This window comes from Oncorhynchus mykiss, chromosome 2, assembly GCF_013265735.2.
Source record: "Oncorhynchus mykiss isolate Arlee chromosome 2, USDA_OmykA_1.1, whole genome shotgun sequence".
Classification (NCBI taxonomy): Eukaryota; Metazoa; Chordata; class Actinopteri; order Salmoniformes; family Salmonidae; genus Oncorhynchus; species Oncorhynchus mykiss.
In genome coordinates, this window is record NC_048566.1 from 63,572,462 (window position 1) to 63,590,555 (window position 18,094).

At 44.2% G+C, this 18,094-nt stretch overlaps 1 protein-coding gene across 1 annotated transcript in view; it reads left to right on the top strand.

Annotated features, from left to right (window-relative positions):
• Positions 1–18,094, top strand: part of plxnb2b (plexin b2b) — a 184,348-nt gene that overhangs the window by 46,680 nt on the left and 119,574 nt on the right. The window contains exon 2 of the mRNA XM_036952823.1: positions 10,383–10,501. The gene's annotated coding sequence lies outside the window, so the exon portion shown is untranslated. The remainder of the gene's footprint in view (positions 1–10,382; positions 10,502–18,094) is intronic.

Below are 18,094 nucleotides of genomic sequence, written 5' to 3' on the forward strand. Positions count from 1 at the left end.
GAGGGGAGAGGGGAGGGGGATACAGAGAAGATAGGGGGGGTGCCATAATTAGCTGAGCCTCCTCTCTCTCCTCATTAAGGCAGTTCTGGCTTCCATTGTTTGGCTATCAACCAGAGGCTTAGAGCTGAGAATGCAGTCTCAGGGGAAAGAATAGAAAATGGGCCACAACACGCGGTACCCTATTGCAGGAATAGATGGCCTGTCTTAGGCTGTGGTACCTGTTGGATGCCCAAACCCACTGGCTGAGAATGTGAAGCTAGCTTAGCCCACACTACACAACAATGAGCGACCATTCTCCAATAGGACACTATAGGAACTGTGAAAAGGACAGTGTGATAAAATACATTGTTGTCTGGCAAAGGAACAACGGTCCATTCAGGCGATCTGTCAATAATTGGCCAGTACTCAGAAAAGTTGTATCAGGTCTGTCTAAACTTTCATCTCCTCAAGCCAGTAAAATTGCTGTTAAACTCCTTCCTTTTATGGGCGGCTTTAAAACAGTTCATCTTGAAAAGATTACATGCCCATTATCCTTTGCTAGTATTGTTTTGTGCAATACGCTAAGAATATTATCTCTTGTCATGTAACCTGACAGGGAATAATCACCACAGCTCCCATAATGAATGTTGCTGAAAGACAGATAAATGGGCTAAATTGAAATGTTATCACAGCTGTGTTTGATTGGAGCCCATTACCCATCGCCACCACTGTAAACTTTTCTGAGGTCCACTGTGAAATCTTCTAAGCCACGAAACCACAAACACTGCGTCTCAGTCTAGCTGGGAGTCGGGACTGACTGGGGTCCATCTGTGCTGGGCTTAGGGACCAGACGGCAGCCCTTCCTCAATACATTGACTCCTCCATAATCTGCTGTTTATTTAGGTGAGATTAGTGTTGAGTATCTTTCTGGTATTTTACAAATGTTCCATCCTGAGAATAAGTCAACTTTCTCCCTCGTAACCCGGCATTTACGGCCATTCAAGTGTCATTCGAAAGTATTATAAAGCATATAAATGGGCCTATATCTGAATTTGATGATAGATTTGATTGAACATTCAAGCCTGATGCTACCTGAGCCTGATGAGCCCTACATTAAATACATTTTGTGAGTCCTACGTTAAAGACATTTAGTGAGCCCAAGCCCCAAAAAGTCCAAATGATTGTGCCGTTATCCAAAACATATATGATATAGGTTGCGCACGACAGAAAAACATAGAAGCCCATAGATGTAAATAGCTTTATGCTCTCTTGGGTAAATACATGAAACTAGCTCCAAAAGGCAAATCTTTTTTTAATGAGAACTGTATTACTGTACTGTATTGTATTATACTGTATTATATGGACTGGAAATATGCATCGTTCAAACCAGGATAATGAGAACATGCGATTCAGGTGCAGCACATGCTGCCTACAAAGTTACAAGTATCGGCTAGCGAATTAGATTTGACTTTTGAAATATAATAAGGCCTATTTGTAGAATTAGTTGGCTGATGCATATATATACACCTTTCATAATATTTCCCCTAATGCTATTAGCCTTCCTCCTCTTTCTCTCTCTATTGTTGCTTCATTCCTTCCTTCGCTTTCAACAGTTAAATGAAATATGTTTTGTTGTCCTTATCTCCCCCATTCTAATAACAGCCCTGAATAATACAGGACTAGAATTAGATGCAGAAGGCTTTCACGTCTCTTCACCAAGATTGAATGGTTATGGGTCTGAATAAATAACTGCTATAGCCTAGCACCATGCCGTGTTCACTCTTCTTTCAAACTACCAGTGAGTTCTATTGGCTGCTGTATTTAACGTTCAGCGAACAAGAGCTTGCGTCCCTCTTCTAATAGTCTATTGGTATAAGAAATGCTAAACATAATGATGTCCAGCAAACTATTCTAGTCTAGCATTTCCTGCATGGGACTCCAAGATCGAAGGAGTGTTTTTTTTTTAAGGAGAGAGGCCAGCGGAGCACAGGTGCGTGCGTATTGCCCAAGAGACAGCGGCTATAAGTTAGAAGCTTAGTAACCCATCATTAATTAGCTGAAGAAAAGACTAATACTGCATTGAATCTGTTACCTGAAAGAGGTAGGCTAGGACATCTACAGTGCATTCGGAAAGTATTCAGACCCCTTCACTTTTTCCATATTTTGTTACGTTACAACCTGGATAATAAAAAAAATCCCCTCATCAATCTACACGCAATACCCCATAATGACAAATCAAAAACTGAAATATCACGTTTACATAAGTATTCAGATCCTTTACTCAGTACTTTGTTGAAGCACCTTTGGCAGTGAATACAGCCTCAAGTCTTCTTGGTTATGACGCTACAAGCTTGGCACACCTGTATTTGTCTGTGTGCTTAGGATTGTTGTCCTGTTGGAAGCTGAACCTTCGCCCCAGTCTAATGTCCTGAGCTTCTCTGGAGCAGGTTTTCATCAAGGATCTCTGTACTTAGCTCCATTCATCTTTTCCTCGATCCTGACGAGTATCCCAATCCCTGCCGCTGAAAAACATCCCCACAGCATGATAATGCCACAACCACGCTTCACCCTAGGGATAGGTTTCCTCCAGATGTGACGCTTGGCAATCAGGCCAATTCTTGTTTCTCATGGTCTGAGTGTCCTTTAGGTGCCTTTTGGCAAACTCTAAGTGGGCTGTCATGTGCCTTTTACTGAGGAGTGGCTTCCATCTGGACACTGTACCATAAAGGTCTGATTGGTGGAGTGCTGCAGAGATGGTTGTCCTGGAAGGTTCTCCCGTCTCCACAGAGGAACTCTGGAACTCTGTCAGAGTGAACATCGGGTTCTTGGTCACGTCCCGGCCCTGATGCCTGCAGGTGTCAACTCCAGACAAAATATGGTTCAGCTGAAATGTCAGTCCCATACCCCAGGTGGTTCTGCGGGCTGCGTTGTAATATTGGGGGTGAAACTGGGCGGGAGGCGAGTGCTGCTCCTACTCTGGGTGCTTAGGCTACATTTGAGACCAAAAAAAACAACATACCACATAAAACATGACCATTTCTGTTTCTGTTCTGTTGCTCTGTCTTGTTCCGATCTCCTGCAGCTTGCTCCCCGTATGATCATGTAAATAGCATGCTAATGACGTGGTCTGGGGTATCCACATGGGTTAGGAAGTGTCAATCATCTTCCCCCTGGGCTTTGCCTTGGCTGCGCCCCAGAGCAAGAAGTGCTTGGGGATGAATAAATTAGAGTGCACAGGAGCGAACAAAAGATCTCAATTTTTCGTCTCTTTTGTTGTTGGGCCTGGTGAATCTGAGGCGTGGTACCCCCTTGAGATCGAGCATAACCTCACCCTTATCTGGTGTGTCCACAACACATGGATAGCATTTTGTATCAATTAGCTTGACATTATGACATGTTTTTACACATTTTCAGTGACTTGTGACTTTGCGTTACAGGTTGTCACTCTAATTTTCTTGTGAAAATGACTCATTTTTGACCAACACTCAAAATGTGTTAATTTTGAGAATACAGGCAAAGTAGACATTCTTTTAAGTTTCACATGTACGTTAAAATTCTATTTAACCCTTTACACTCGTGGGAATTGCCCTATATGGATTGGGCTAAAATTAAATGTTTCTCACAGAAGAAATATGAAAAAGCATACAATTCAGACAACAGTTCAACCTGACACAAGACTGAATCCAAACATTACACTGTTGCTTTTATGTGCATTTTACATTTACTGTACTTTTCACTGCATTCGTTGATTCTGAAATCAAACAAATGCTCTGGATACATTCAGTAACATTATGATAATATTCCTGGAAAATGTGAGGTAGTTGCAACATAAATTTTAAAAATGACAAGGGGCCACACCTCTCCAAAGTGTGAACAGTTCCTAAGTCATTTCAATGCACTTTTATGACTTAAAGAAGAGTCTTCAACTAGAAATTACTTTTTTGAACTCTCCTAGCTGTGCCGTTGAGGAACTACAGCAAACACACTTGTAGTTGTTTTGTTTGGAACACAACCCTGCAGCCCCGTCATCACACAATTACTGTTGATGTTTACGCAAACCAAAAACAGCCCATTATAAATCGCAATTTAGGCCAAGTGGGAATCATTTGAATACTTGTTCTATTGCCATCTTGACTAGCTAAGTTGTAAAGTATGATATTACGGTGTTAGGCTTTCACAGGGAAATTCAGAGAAACAGAATTAGGTGCACATAGAAAGGAGTGGTGTGCATTCAGGTGGTTGTTTTCTTCGCAGTAGACAAACATAGGCTCATTATGTTCAGGAGAACCCCAGGTATGACGCCATGTCATCTTGTAACTGTACATCAAACACTGATCATAAACGTCGACACTGTATATGACATGGGTTTTATGATATGGAATTGTGAAGTTGTCTTGACTGTCCATGAGAATCCAAATAGGTCAGATCAGGTTTGCAATGAATAACTTCAATCAGACCACCTCAAACCCGTAGAGGGGCAAGGAAGGAACTAGTGGGGATTAACAACTCACGTCCTGTTGTAAATCAAGGGAGAAGATCCAGGCCTGCGCTCTCAAGATTCACCAAAGGAATGTGCTTTGTCTCAACAGACTTTCCCCCGCTGAAACTCTAACACGTTCAAAAGAGAATACTGGAACAAGATTTTGTGGAGAGGCTTTCTATATGACACTGTCATTTTGTTTGTTATTTTGTGATGTCATTCAAAATGTTTTAAAGGAAAATACTGTAACTTGGGAAGTATACCCACCAACCCAACATATATGAAGTTTCCATACTACGCATAGTGCATGTAATATGACAAATTATGAGTGTGTTTGTTAAGAGAGGGATGTGATTTGAGATGTTATAAAGGATAATTGTTTTCCAAAACTTTACACAGTGAGTAATCACTGCCCCGGAGTGAGGTCGGGGAGTGTGCCAGCCTGCTGGAACCACCCATTTCAAGCAAAAGGTAGAAAGGATGGGTGAAGAAGTTAACACATGGAACCAGAAAAAGCGAGAAGTGGCAGCTGTGCGTTTAAAATGGTTCGAACTTTGAATCTCAACATGAGGAAGAGACTATAAACTCACCGGTGCCGTATAATCATTGGTACGGCTAATTAGCTGTCGTAAGTAAGGTATCTTTGAAAGCAAATTTAAGTAGGATCATCCTGTTACTCTGCTCAAACAATCGTATTATGTTACTCTCATCACCCCATTGGGGAACCGTCAATACGACTGACATTCATGATTTCTTTCTCAAACTGTGGCTGTTTGTGTGCAAAGTATATGGTTACTGTAGGTGAAAATAGTTTCTGAATGTGGCAATGTTAAGTGTCTCTGTCCCTCTCTCTCTCCATCTCTTTAACAAGCATCCATGTTGTTGTCATTCCTCTAGGGACCTGTTTTCAGCATATTATGTCTCCAGTCAATAACCAGTGCAGAATGGGTATGTTTATCATGTCTTCCCATTTAATTAGTTAGTAAATAAATAATTAAACCAGTTTGTGTAGTACTGAATCGTAAGTAAGGCTCGGGTTTTTGCAGATGCAAGGAGGTTACGACGAAGAGGTTATGATTAAGAGGTTATGATGAATAAGTTAACTGTTTATAGACGTGATAGGTAAAGATAGGTAAACCTTTTAGAGTTTAATTCAGGAGACGGTAACTCTTTAAACAAACACTCTCGTGGTGCCCTAGATCCTAATGAGTTAATTGTAACATGATGAATTGAATCGGGTAACAATTAAACATAGTTAGTTAATTAAGATAAATATTAGTCTTCAGATTAATGTTAAAGTCAAGTCACCACAAACTGCACATTTGGACACATTTGGTTGCTTGTATAACATCAACGTGCTGTTTATTAGAATCAATCAAAATACATTGTGTCCTTTTCAGTTACAGCATTTCCCTCAATCAGACATAAAAAATAAAAAAATGGCCCAGTTAGCGTGAGGGATGGGAGCAAGTTCAGAACAGCTGTCAGTCAAAACCCATAAAGTGCTGTGAAGCGCAGAGTCTGAGGTCTGACATCATTAATAGCATGTTACTTACTGTACATCTACTGTGTTCCAATTTAGGTGCTTATTCGTGCCCAAATCTGCCATTTTCAACCCGTATACGGGTATGAGTGCAAAGGACTACAAACATAGATAAGCTCCTTATTTTACATTTTCCGGGCACTATATATTGAAAGAGAAATCAAATTTTAAACAATATCCCCCCAAAAACTCATTGCGTTTGTTTAGAATGTTGCCCCAGGCGATTCACTCCCTCTTACACTTTTGAAGTTGATTCAGGTTAATCGCCAGGGAAAAAAAAAACACTTAAACATCAAAAGTCCTCTTTATGATATTCAGAATGACTCAGAATATAAGTAGGCATCCTCAAAGATGAGTGTGAATAATTCATTTATAATAATTCACAGTGATCATCACGATTTAAATGACCGTGATCTATGAAATTGCAGCGAACGTCCCCAAATAACAAGTAGTCTCCATGCATCCTTGGGGCTAGCCCAACATTTTATGTCATCTTTCTTAAAGGCCCAGTGCAGTCAAAATTCAGTTTTTTCCTGTGTTTTGTATCATATTGTACAGCAGCTGATGAAACTAACTCTGTAAAAGTGTGATTATTTTTATCAGTGCCACTTCCTGATAGTTACTCGTTGAAAATACAATCTACACAGGAACTTCTGATGAACAGGTTTGCATGGTTTGAGTTTCGGGTTTTTCATGGTGACATCACCATGCAGTAAATTGATTAATAGAGAGAGAGACGTTATGAGCTGAACATAAGAGTATGCCAATGGAAGGGAGGACAGTAGTAGGTGACCCAACTGTGGTTTGTGACTATTATGATTTCCCATCGTAGCCAATTCACTTGCAGTCATTCTGTTACCAAATTGCTAACAGAATGACAAAAAATCTGTAACAGAATGACAAAAAATCTGTAACAGAATGACTGGAAGGGAATTGTTTCAACATGTTTTCATCGCTTAATAAATCCTAAACCAAATTGTTATCAGTAAAAACACTAAGTAATTGGTAGGTCTACCTTTACTTGTTACATCTGTGAACTTTCATTATCCTCCCTTCTACTGAGGGAGAGAAATTAAACTGAACAAAAATATAAACCCAACATGCAACAATTTAATAGATTTCACTAAATTATAATTTATATAAGGAAATCAGACAATATAAATAAGTACATTTGGCCCTAATCTATCTGGTGTGATCACCATTTGCCTCATGCAGTGCGACACATCTCCATCGCATAGAGTTGATCAGGCTGTTGATTGTAGCCTGTGGAATGTTGTCCCACTCCTCTTCGCTGTGCGAAGTAGCTGGATATTGGCGGGAACTAGAACACTCTGTCGTACACACTGATTCAGAGCATCCCAAACATGCTCAATGGGGGACATGTCTGGTGAGTATGCAGGCCATGGAAGAACCTGGAAATGTTCAGCATTATCATGCTGAAACATGAGGTGATGGCAGCGAATGAATGGTACGACAATAGGCCTCAGGGTTTCATCATGTTGTCTCTGTGTATTCAAATTGCCTTCGATAAAATACAATTGTGTTCGTTGTCCAAAGGTTATGCTTGCCCATTCCATAACCCCATCACCACCATGGGGCACTCTGTTCACAACATTGACATCACCAAACCCCTCGCCCAAACAACTCCATACACGCTGTCTGCCATCTGCCCAGTACGGATTCAACCATGAATAGCAGACTTCTCCAGCGTGCCAGTGGCCATCAAAGGTGGGCATTTTCCCACTAAAGTCGGTTACGACGCCGCACTGCAGTCAGGTCAAGACACTGGTGAGGACGATGAGCATGCAGATGAGTTTCCCTGAGACGGTTTCTGACAGTGTGTGCCGAAATTATTTAGTTGTGCAAACCCACAGTTTCATCAGCTTTCCGGGTGGCTGGTCTCAGATGATCCCACAGGTGAAGAAGACGGATCTAAAGGTCCTGGGCTGGTGCAGTTACACGTGGTCTGCGGTTGTGAGGCCTGTTGGTCGTACTGCCAAATTCTCTAAAATTACGTTGGAGGTGGCTTATGGTAGAGAAATGTACATTAAATTCTCTCGCAACAGCACCGGTGGACATTCCTGCAGTCAACATGCCAAATGCTCACTCCCTCAATTGAGACATCTGTGGCATTGTGTTGTGTGACAAAACATTTTAGAGTGGCCTTTTATTTTCTACCACACAAGGTGAACCTGTGTAATGATCAGGCTGTTTAATCAGCTCCTAGATATTCCACACATGTCAGATGGATTGATTATCTTGGTAAAGGAGAAATCCACACTAGCATCTATATAACCAAATTTGTCCCAACTTTTTGTGCGTGTGGAACATTTCTGGGATCTTTTATTTCAGCTCGTGAAACATGGTACCAACACTTTACATGTTGCATTTATATCTTAAAGATACGTGGTATCTGGTAACAGAATGACAAGACACTAGGCAATATTTCTGAAACTTACAGAAGGCAAATCATTTCAGAAAATGAAATAAAAGTGTTGATATTAGTTGGCAGGGGTGTTTACTTCAACATTAGTGTTTTTGAATGTATTTCTGATACCTTTTACACGTTTTGTTTCTAAGACCCCTTTTCCATCTTTTCCATCTGTTTGACCAAAAATCATAGTCTTTGCATATTCCTAAGTTTCAGAATGGAAAATGGTTGAAAAATGTATAAATACCTTGATAAAAAAATAATAAAAAAACTCTTAGCTTTCACTTGACACCAACTTTGATGAACTCCTATGAACTTCACATGTTAGTGTTCATGGGTCTTTTTACATGGAAATACCCATCATCATTAATGTAAGGTGTTTCATATCACGCGGAGGCATAACAGCCTTGGAATGTGTGACATCAGTGAAAATATTGCTGCTCTTCCCCTCAAGGTCTAGCTGAACGATGATTACCTTTAATCCAATAGAGGGTATACCGATACCCACAGCTCAGATCTTCATCAGAGGGCCTACTTTTAGATTTTGCTCATACAACACTGTGGATGGTAAGTCCTTGGGGTTCTAAAATAATAAAATAACACATCGTTCCACCTTACCCATCCTCCTCCCATCCTTCCCCCTCCTTCCCTTCCCCAACTTCAACATGGTACACCAGCCCTCCAGTATCCCATCACCCCCTGTGAGTATCCAAGCTGTCGAGGCTGACTGGGCTCCGTCTCTCTTGCCAGTGCACGGTTGGAACAGATCCGGCCTCCGGGCCACAACCACTCCTCTACTCGAGCCCCTCGCAACTGTCATCTAAATGCTAAGCGCTTTGGAGCGCCGCGACGGTGGATCTTTTGTACACACTTTATCGCTTAGCACAGATAGTCTTCTTACAACATGTTTTAATGCTTAGTGAGCATGGAGCGTGCGGTGGTGTGTTGTGTTTCTTTGTGTTTCAGTGGCTGTCATCCAGATCTGGCAACACTGATTGGAGATGAACTGGGCTCATGTTTAAAGACCTCCACTGAGAGGCACAATCTGAGTATACATAACTAGAACAAATAGTGTCCTGGTTCAGTTTTTGCTACATGAGGACAATGGGGATTTTCCCCCCTAGAATCTGGTTGCTGGAGTTCTGGCGGGTTAGAGGAAGTGATCCGTTAGAAAGGGATCTTACAAATACGAATCTACACTAGCAACTCAGCTCTGTTGAAAGATCTGCATGACTCTGTAGGATCTGTAGGAGTATGTTGCCTCGTAAGGAGATGCCAACGCGGTGACATATTTTGTCAGGGCAACAAAGTGTTGTATTGGTTATCTTTCAAATGATTGTGGACTTGCACCTCCAGAGAAGACACTCGCTCATTGCTGCGTCGCTGCCGACTGAGCTAATCGGCCATCTGCACCCTGGGGCTGAGAAATTTGGATGTCAGAGTTTATGAGAACATAAGCTAAACAGCCAGCCAGGCCTATACATTAAGATGAGTGTTGGGCGTGAGGCGAGCGATAGACTCCAGACAAGACGTAACATTTTCGTGTCAAATCCAGAGACAAACAAATCTCAGGGTGATCTGCCAAGTTTCGTCAGGATTCACTGGAGCACGAATGGTAGAATTTTCTCCCTCCCCTGCTCTCTCCTCTCTCTTCTCTTCTCACCCTCCTCTCTCAAGCACTAGCAGCCACTGACTGGGTGCCGCTTGGCAGCCGTGGGTGATAGGAAACATCTGCAGTAACTGAGTTAGTGTTCACTCGCCAGATAAAGAAAAGGGAGGGATTGTTTTCGGAGGAACTTTGGTATTGGCAGTAGAAGAGTCGTTTACACTAGAACAGATCTCAACCAGCCATGTATGTTTAGATATGAACATTCTGCAGATACTGTATTTTCTCTCAGTATGACACAATGTAGAAATTGCCTGAAACACTGTCTTTTTATGTCTTTCAGCACTTATTTACTGTGGCCACCCTGAAGAGGCCTGAATGAAAAGGAGAGCGGACGGCGAGGGGATATGATTGTGCACTTCCTGCTCGGCAACTACAGGAAGTAATTGAGCTCTACAGGAAGTAAGGACAAACCCCTACAGTAATCCCTGTTATTTTTCTATTGTTTACTGTGCTACTCTGCACAAGTCTAGCTGGTAACACATTGAGCAGCAGCATTCAAGGACTGAATCTACTACAGATCCCCTGCAGATGTCCCTGTTCGTTTTCCATTGTGTTCATATGACTATGATATAACTGTAAAGGCCTAGCTATCTCAAATCAAATTGCATTTTATTTGTCACATGCGCCGAATACAACAAGTGCATTACTGTGAAATTCTTAGTAGCCGTTTACCAAAAATGCAATTAAAAAGTAAGAAAATGAGCATATAGGTAAAAAAAATTGATAGTAACACAATAAAATAACAACATTCGGTATTTAGACCACTTGACTTTTTCCACATTTTGTTACGTTACACCCTTATTCTAAACTGGATAAAAAAAAAAAAAATCATCTTTAAACTACACGCAATACCCCATGTTGAAAAAGCGAAAACAGGTTTTTAGAAATGTTTGCAAATGTGTAAAAAAAAAAGCCATGATGTCAAAGGAATTTTGTCGAGGCACACATCTGGGGAAGAGTACAAAAAATGTATGCAGCATTGAGGTCCCAAAGAACACAGTGGCCTCCATCATTATTAAATGGAAGAAGTTTGGAACCACCAAGACTTCCTAGAGCTTGCCGCCCGGCCAAACTGAGAAATCGGGAGAGAAGGGCCTTGGTCAGGGAGGTGATCAAGAACCCTATGGTAAGTTTGACAGAGCTCCAGAGTTCCTATGTGGAGATGGGAGAACCTTCAAGAAGGACAACCATCTCTGCAGCACTCCACCAATCAGTCCTTTATGGTAGAGTTGCCAGACGGAAGCCACTCTTCAGTAAAAGGCACCTGGCAGCCCCATTGGAGTTTTCTGTATGGGACCTAAAGTATTCAGACCATGAAAAACAAGATTGAAAACTAGTTTAGTTGATTGATAGTGCCATGTACATGTAGGTAGAGGTTGAAAAGCAGAAAGTCCAGGTAGCCATCTGATTAACTGTTCAGCAGTCTTATGACTTTGGGGTAGAAGCTGTTCAGGAGCCTTTTGGTCCCAGACTTGGCGCTCCAGTACCGCTTGTCGTGCGGTAGCAGAGCGAACAGACCGTGACTTGGATAGCTGGAGTCTTTGACAATTTTTAGGGCCTTCCTCTGACACCGCCTGGTATAGAGGTCCTGGATGACAGGTATCTTGGCCCCCATTGATGTACTGGTCGGATGCACTACCTTCTATAGTGTCTTGCGGTCGGATGCCGAGCAGTTGCCATACCAAGCGGCCAGCCAAGATGCTCTCAAGGGTGCAGCTGTAGAACCTTTTGAGGATCTTATGAGGCTCTTATGCCCATGCCACATCTTTTCAGCTTCCTGAGGGGGAGAGGCATTGTAGTGCCCTCTTCAGGGAGAGGCATTGTAGTGCCCTCTTCAGAACTGTTTTGGTCTGTTTGGACCATGATAGGTCTTTAGTGATGTGGACACAGAGGAACTTCCATCGCCACTACAGTCCCGTCGTTGTGAATGGGGTTGTGCTCAGCCATCCATTTCCTGTAGTCCACGATCAGCTCCTTTGTCTTGCAGACTTTATGGGAGAGGTTGCTGTCCTGGCACCACACTGCCAGGTCTCTGACCTCCTCCCTATAGGCTGTCTCATCGTTGTCGGTGATCAGGCCGACCACCGTCGTATTGTCGGCAAACTTAATGACGATGTTGGAGTCATGTGCAAACAGTTACTGAATACTGAATTCATAGCCATGCCGGATTTATAGCTCGTATCTGAAGGGACGTTGAGTATCTTACAGGCTGACACTGCCTGAATCCAGTTAAATCCAAAGCCAGCATGATTCAGCAAGTCATGTAGACCAGCTGCCACCGATATCAGTGCTTGGAGTCAGAAAAGTCTCTTTTTATTTGGGCGTGTGAAGCTAGCAGGCTAGCTATATAAATAATTAAATGGAGCCAGTAATTGGCGGTTCTTGGTAATTAGGACCAGGCTGTCAGCTAGCTAAGTCATTGCCTCAGTCTGATGGCGCTGCAGAGAGGACAGTAATTGCTATTATCTGTGGGGGTCGTTGAGTGTTGACACAACAATAATCCCATCCTTAGCTGGGATATCAGGGTTTATGTTTGCCGCCCCAATTTCAAGAGGGATTCACAGATATTGTAAAGGCTTTATATTTGGCCGTTTACATCTGCTATATCCATCAATGTCAATGCCCGGCCGGCCGCATCGGCAGTAGAGCTTCGAGAAGGCAAGGCAGAACCTCGGCTCAGTTTAGAATTTTCTGCTTGGCGACTCTGAAAAGCTTGTCCATATTTTAATTAGTCAAACAGTTTGACTCTTTCCCTGCTAGCGGTGTCACGCCTCACTATAAACAGCATTATCAACCATCTCAGCGGGTTTTCTAATACCCCTGTAATCCTGTCATTTCATTCATGGATACCTCCAGGGTTATTTTGGGACCAGAGCGTATCTGCCTGCCTGTCTCTGCTCCTCTGTTTGAGAGATTGGATTCCCTCTCCTCAACCCCACCCCCCCCCCACCACACACACACACACACACACACACACACACACACACACACACACACACACACACACACACACCAAGGTGTTCACTCGACTCATGTCAGATCCACATAGATAGATGTGATGTCCAGACCTGACGTATATAGGGGACTGTGGTAGTACAGTACAGCATAGGGGAGAGTCCAAGGTCTTGGATGGATCACATGCTGGCTGAAATATGTGCTCCGGAGTTGCCCCATTGGCTTTCCAATGTGATTATGCACTTCACTTTCTTCACCTCTGAGTGCCCTACAGTACATAAGTGCAACCCTTTTTATACCCCAGTTTTCTCAGATGCACTGAATGTTATCCTACACAGTCTGTTCCCACAGACCTAAATGGTTTTGTAAACGGGGACAGTTGAAGGTAAGGTGGGTGGAGGGAGGGATTATAGAGGGAGGACAAAAACCATAGTCTGTGTTTCGCTGTGCAGTGCGCGTAAATTGCATTGGCTTTGAATTAAACATGTGGCACCTCTGCGCCCCGGGTGTGATGGACATTCTAACATATTGCTGGCAGAGAAAATGACTTTTTAAGTAGGCTATTTATGGGAAGATATTGTATTCATTTGATTATAATAAAACATCCATTCCGCCCTGAGTGAATGGCATGAGGGAGCAGACGACAACTCTAGGTAATAATAGTCTGTGTCTGCTGCTCTCAACGAGGCTAGGGAGGATCGGGTCTCTACTGATATTGCTTTTCTTTGTACGGGAGCAGATAAAGGGATACGGCGTGAGCGAGTAATAAAGAAATATATCTGTTTTTATTGTGCTTCGTGACAGAGTTATGTTTGGAGGTAGTAAAGAGAGCTGGAACATGGCGTAAAATCATATTATGGCCCATTAGATAGGGCCGAGCTAAGCACTCCTCGCCGGGCGGCGACGGTAACCACGGCTCCATGGCAGAGGGTAATGGGGCCGGCACGTATTGTCTCTGATCTCCACTCCTGCTGCTTCGCCGATTGATTCGTCTACATTACCAGCACTCCATCTCCTGGGGAACTAATGCTGACCGTGGTCTTCACATCACTTTCCCAAAAGAGAGGAGGGGGGCATGACGGACTCTAGTTCTGAAACTGTGAAAGTGCTATGGTTTCAGGTCTCACAGTTTGATGGATGTTTGACTTTGCTTAGTGAGGTATTTTTTACTTCTCCTTTGAAGGAGTTCATTTCCCTCTCTTTCAAGTGGACATGATGAACTGACCAGCCAACATATGGATGTGGTGAAGGATATCCTCCGTCGACCTCGTATCATTTCTCTTGTCTCTGTGGTGCTGGAGCTCCAGGGAGATGACCCTCTCCTCCACGGGGCTTCCTTCTGTGGACATCATCATGGAGGGATGTGGAAGGAAGGTCCTGCTCTGGCTCACTTTTAAAGTGCTCCTCTGGGAACCACTCCCAGGGCATGCCAAGCTGACTCAGGAATGTCCTATGGGGGTACTCCTGCCTCTCTGAGCCCCTCTACCTCACCACCCCCACTCCGACCCACCAACCCCCTCGACCTCCAACCTCACGAGCTTAAAAAGACTGGCTGGCTTTGTGTGCAGGGGTGCAGTCTTTATGCTCTCCTGGGCAGTCAAGGCCCTGGCTGCCTGTGAGTAATATGAAACAGCCAGACGAGGAATCCTAGGCATTCTGAATAGAACCAGATGTGTGTCCTCTCTGGCTCTCTCCTCTACTCTCTGTCTTGCTTGTGTGCCTTCCTCTCCTCCCAACCCCTCACCCTTCTCACCCCCTGTGTGCAGCCAAGGCTTCATAAAAGACAGATCAAATGAGTAATTTCACAAGGCCACTGGCAGGCTAGTTTATGTTTCTAGCTGAAGATCTCCCTCTCCTTTCCTGGATTATCAGTTGGAGCTGATGCGTGTACATGTGTTGCTGTGATGGATACAGCCCCGGACCAGAGCAACAACACGCAACACAGACTCACTGCTGAGGTGTTCCTACACCGTCATGACTGACTCGAGGATCCCTAATCTCAGTGGTTTTTCTCCCCTCAATAAGCTGGTTCAGTGGGAAATGGTGGTTAACCTTTCCAACTCGTTGGACGGAGGCATGACCGGGGTCTCGTTGAAGGCCTTACTGCAAGTTGCATAATTGGTGACCCTGGTTAGGGATGAGTTGGGTAGATATTTTGGAAGTGACAACAAACAAAAGCTTAGCAGCAAAATCTATTCTCCTTCAGTCCAAACTGAAGGGTTTTTCTCATTTCTCAACAAAGCACTTGTTTTGCACTTGTTTTGCTCGGTGTGTGTTGGAATGTGTGTGTGCCCTGCTGCTCGCATATTTATATCAGGCCGATTTATATTTATATCAGGCCACAATCAGTACAGGAAATGGAGAGCCTTTGCTTTGAAGTCCCTGCAGAGTTATGTTATTCTTCATCAGCAGAGGCAAGGCGTCAGACCCCCTCACCCTCCTCCCCTGCCCCCTTACCCCCCTACTCAACAGGCCGCCTGGCAGAAGGGAGAACCAGTGGCCATTAACGTAGACAGAGAGCAAGTTGCCATTGCCATAGGGCACAAACTCACCGCTGCCACGCTCGCCTGAAAGGCTGAGAGGGCCGCGCTGCTGTCATACTCAGGCCTGTGTAATTGCTTTTTTTTCTCCCATGCAGCAAGTCAAACGTAAGATGTGGTGAAATGTAAGATTTGCCCTTGTCTGTCTCTGTTGCTCTCCCTCTCTTTCTCACTCTCTCTCTCTCCACACCTTCCTCCGTCCCCTTTCCCTCCCTCTCACTTTCTCTCGCTACTCACCCCAACTCCCCTCTCCCCCGCTCTCTCTCTCTCTCTCTCTCTCTCTCTCTCTCTCTCACCCCACTTTCCTCCCTCCCCTATCCCTCCTCGCTGTTCTTTCATGTCGGAGTGTGGAGATTAAATTAATTGGGTCACAGTTTAATAGTGATCCCCTATGGCTCGCCTGTGTATGTTGTGGAATGGGGACAGCGGCGGGCACTCCTCTCACCTGGTGTGGAAAATGAGGAATGCTGAGCCTCCAGTCCGTGGCACAGTGTAACTTCACGCTACCTGCACCCCCACCCTCTCCCCACCCCCCCCCCACCTCTATGCAAATCAAGCAGCCCACCCCACCCCACCCCACCCCACACAAATAATCTCCCTACCCACATTTATATGGTTCAAAACATACTGCAGTGGAGTTCTGTCAGCTGTCTGACTGTGGTGTACGTTCATCATGCAGCTAGGCCTCAGATGGCTGGGCTAGTAATTCACTGGTGGGGTAATAGTATGGAGTGAGTTCTGGTTGAGTTCTGGTTGATCTTTGGATCTAGAAGCAGTGGGTCCTTTAAATCAAATCTAATCTAATTTGATTTGTCACATTCTTCGTTAAAAAAACAGGTGTAGACTAACAGGTCCCTTTCCAACAATGCAGAGTAAAGACACACTATGTGGCCAAAAGTATGTGGACGCCTGCTCGTCGAACGTCTCATTCCAAAAACATGGGCATCAATATGGAGTTGGTCCCCCATTTGCTGCTATAACAGCCTCCACTCTTCTGGGAAGGCTTTCCACTAGATTTTTGGAACATTGCTGTGGGAATGTTGGAACATTGCTGCAGGGACTTGCTTCCATTCAGCCACAAGAGCATTAGTGAGGTCGGGCACTGAGCCAGGGCAGCATTCCAATTCATCCCAAAGGTGTTCGATGGGGTTGAGGTCAGGGCTCTGTGCAGACCAGCCAAGTCCTTCCACACCGATCTCAACCAACCATTTCTGTATGGACCTTGCTCTGTGCACGGGGGCATCGTCATGCTGAAACAGGAAAGGGCCTCCCCCGAACTGTTGCCACAGAATCGTCAAGAATGTCATTGTATGCTGTAGCATTAAGATTTCCCTTCACTGGAACTAAGTGGCCTAGCCCAAATCAGGAAAAACAGCCCCAGACCATTTATATTCCTAAACCAAACTTTACAGTTGGCACCATGCATTCGGCAGGTAGTGTTCTCCTGGCATCCGCCAGACCCAGATTCATCTGTCGGACTGCCAGATGGTGAAGTGTGATTCATCACTCTAGAGAAATCATTTCCACTGCTCCAGAATCCAGTGTAGCGCCGAGCTTTACACCACTCCAGCCGAAGCTTGGCATTGCGCCTGCCAACCTTAGACTAGTGTGCGGCTGCTCAGCCAAGGAAACCCATTTCATTAAGTTCCCGATAAACAGTTATTGTGCTGATGTTGCTTCCAGAAGCAGTTTGGAACTCGGCAGTGAGTGCTGCTACCGAGGACAGACGTTTTTTACGCGCTACGCGCTTCAGCACTCAGTGGTCTCGTTCTGTGAGCTTGTGTGGCCTACCACTTCGCAGAGCCATTGTTGATCCTAGACGTTTCCACTTCACAGTAACAGCACTTAGAGTTGACCGGGACAGCTCTAGCAGGGCAGAAATTTGACGAACTGACTTGTTGGACGGTGCCACGTTGAAATTCACTGGGCTCTTCAGTACGGGCCAAGAGTGTGCAAAGCTGTCATCCAGGCAAAGGGTGGCAACTTTGAAGAATCTCAAATATAAAATATATATATACACTTTTGGCTACTACATGATTCCATATGTGTTATTTCATAGTTTTGATGTCTTCACTATTATTCTACAATGTAGAAAATAGTACAAATAAAGAAAAACCCTTTGAGTAGGTCTGTCCAACCTTTTGACTGTACATACCGATGGCGAGGTGAAGTCGATGGCGAAAACACTGCAACATCGTCCATCCATATAGGTAGGAGGCTTTCACAACGTTTGCCCCACTTTCCGTTGCAACACACAGCTGCTTCTCCTCCGGCTGATCCCAGGCTGCTAGCAAGTCCCACATTCCCTGGCCTGGGTTATTATCTCCCCAGTGTGGTCTTCTGGAAAGTAGGCAGGCTCCCTTTGCAAGCACCTGCTGCGCAGCTTCCAGTCGGCATTGATGTAGTGCAGTGTCAATGACACATAAGGGCTCCAGTTGTTATTGCGAAATAGTGCACCTGTTTCAGCTCTAAAACATGGCATTTTTCAGCTCTGTTT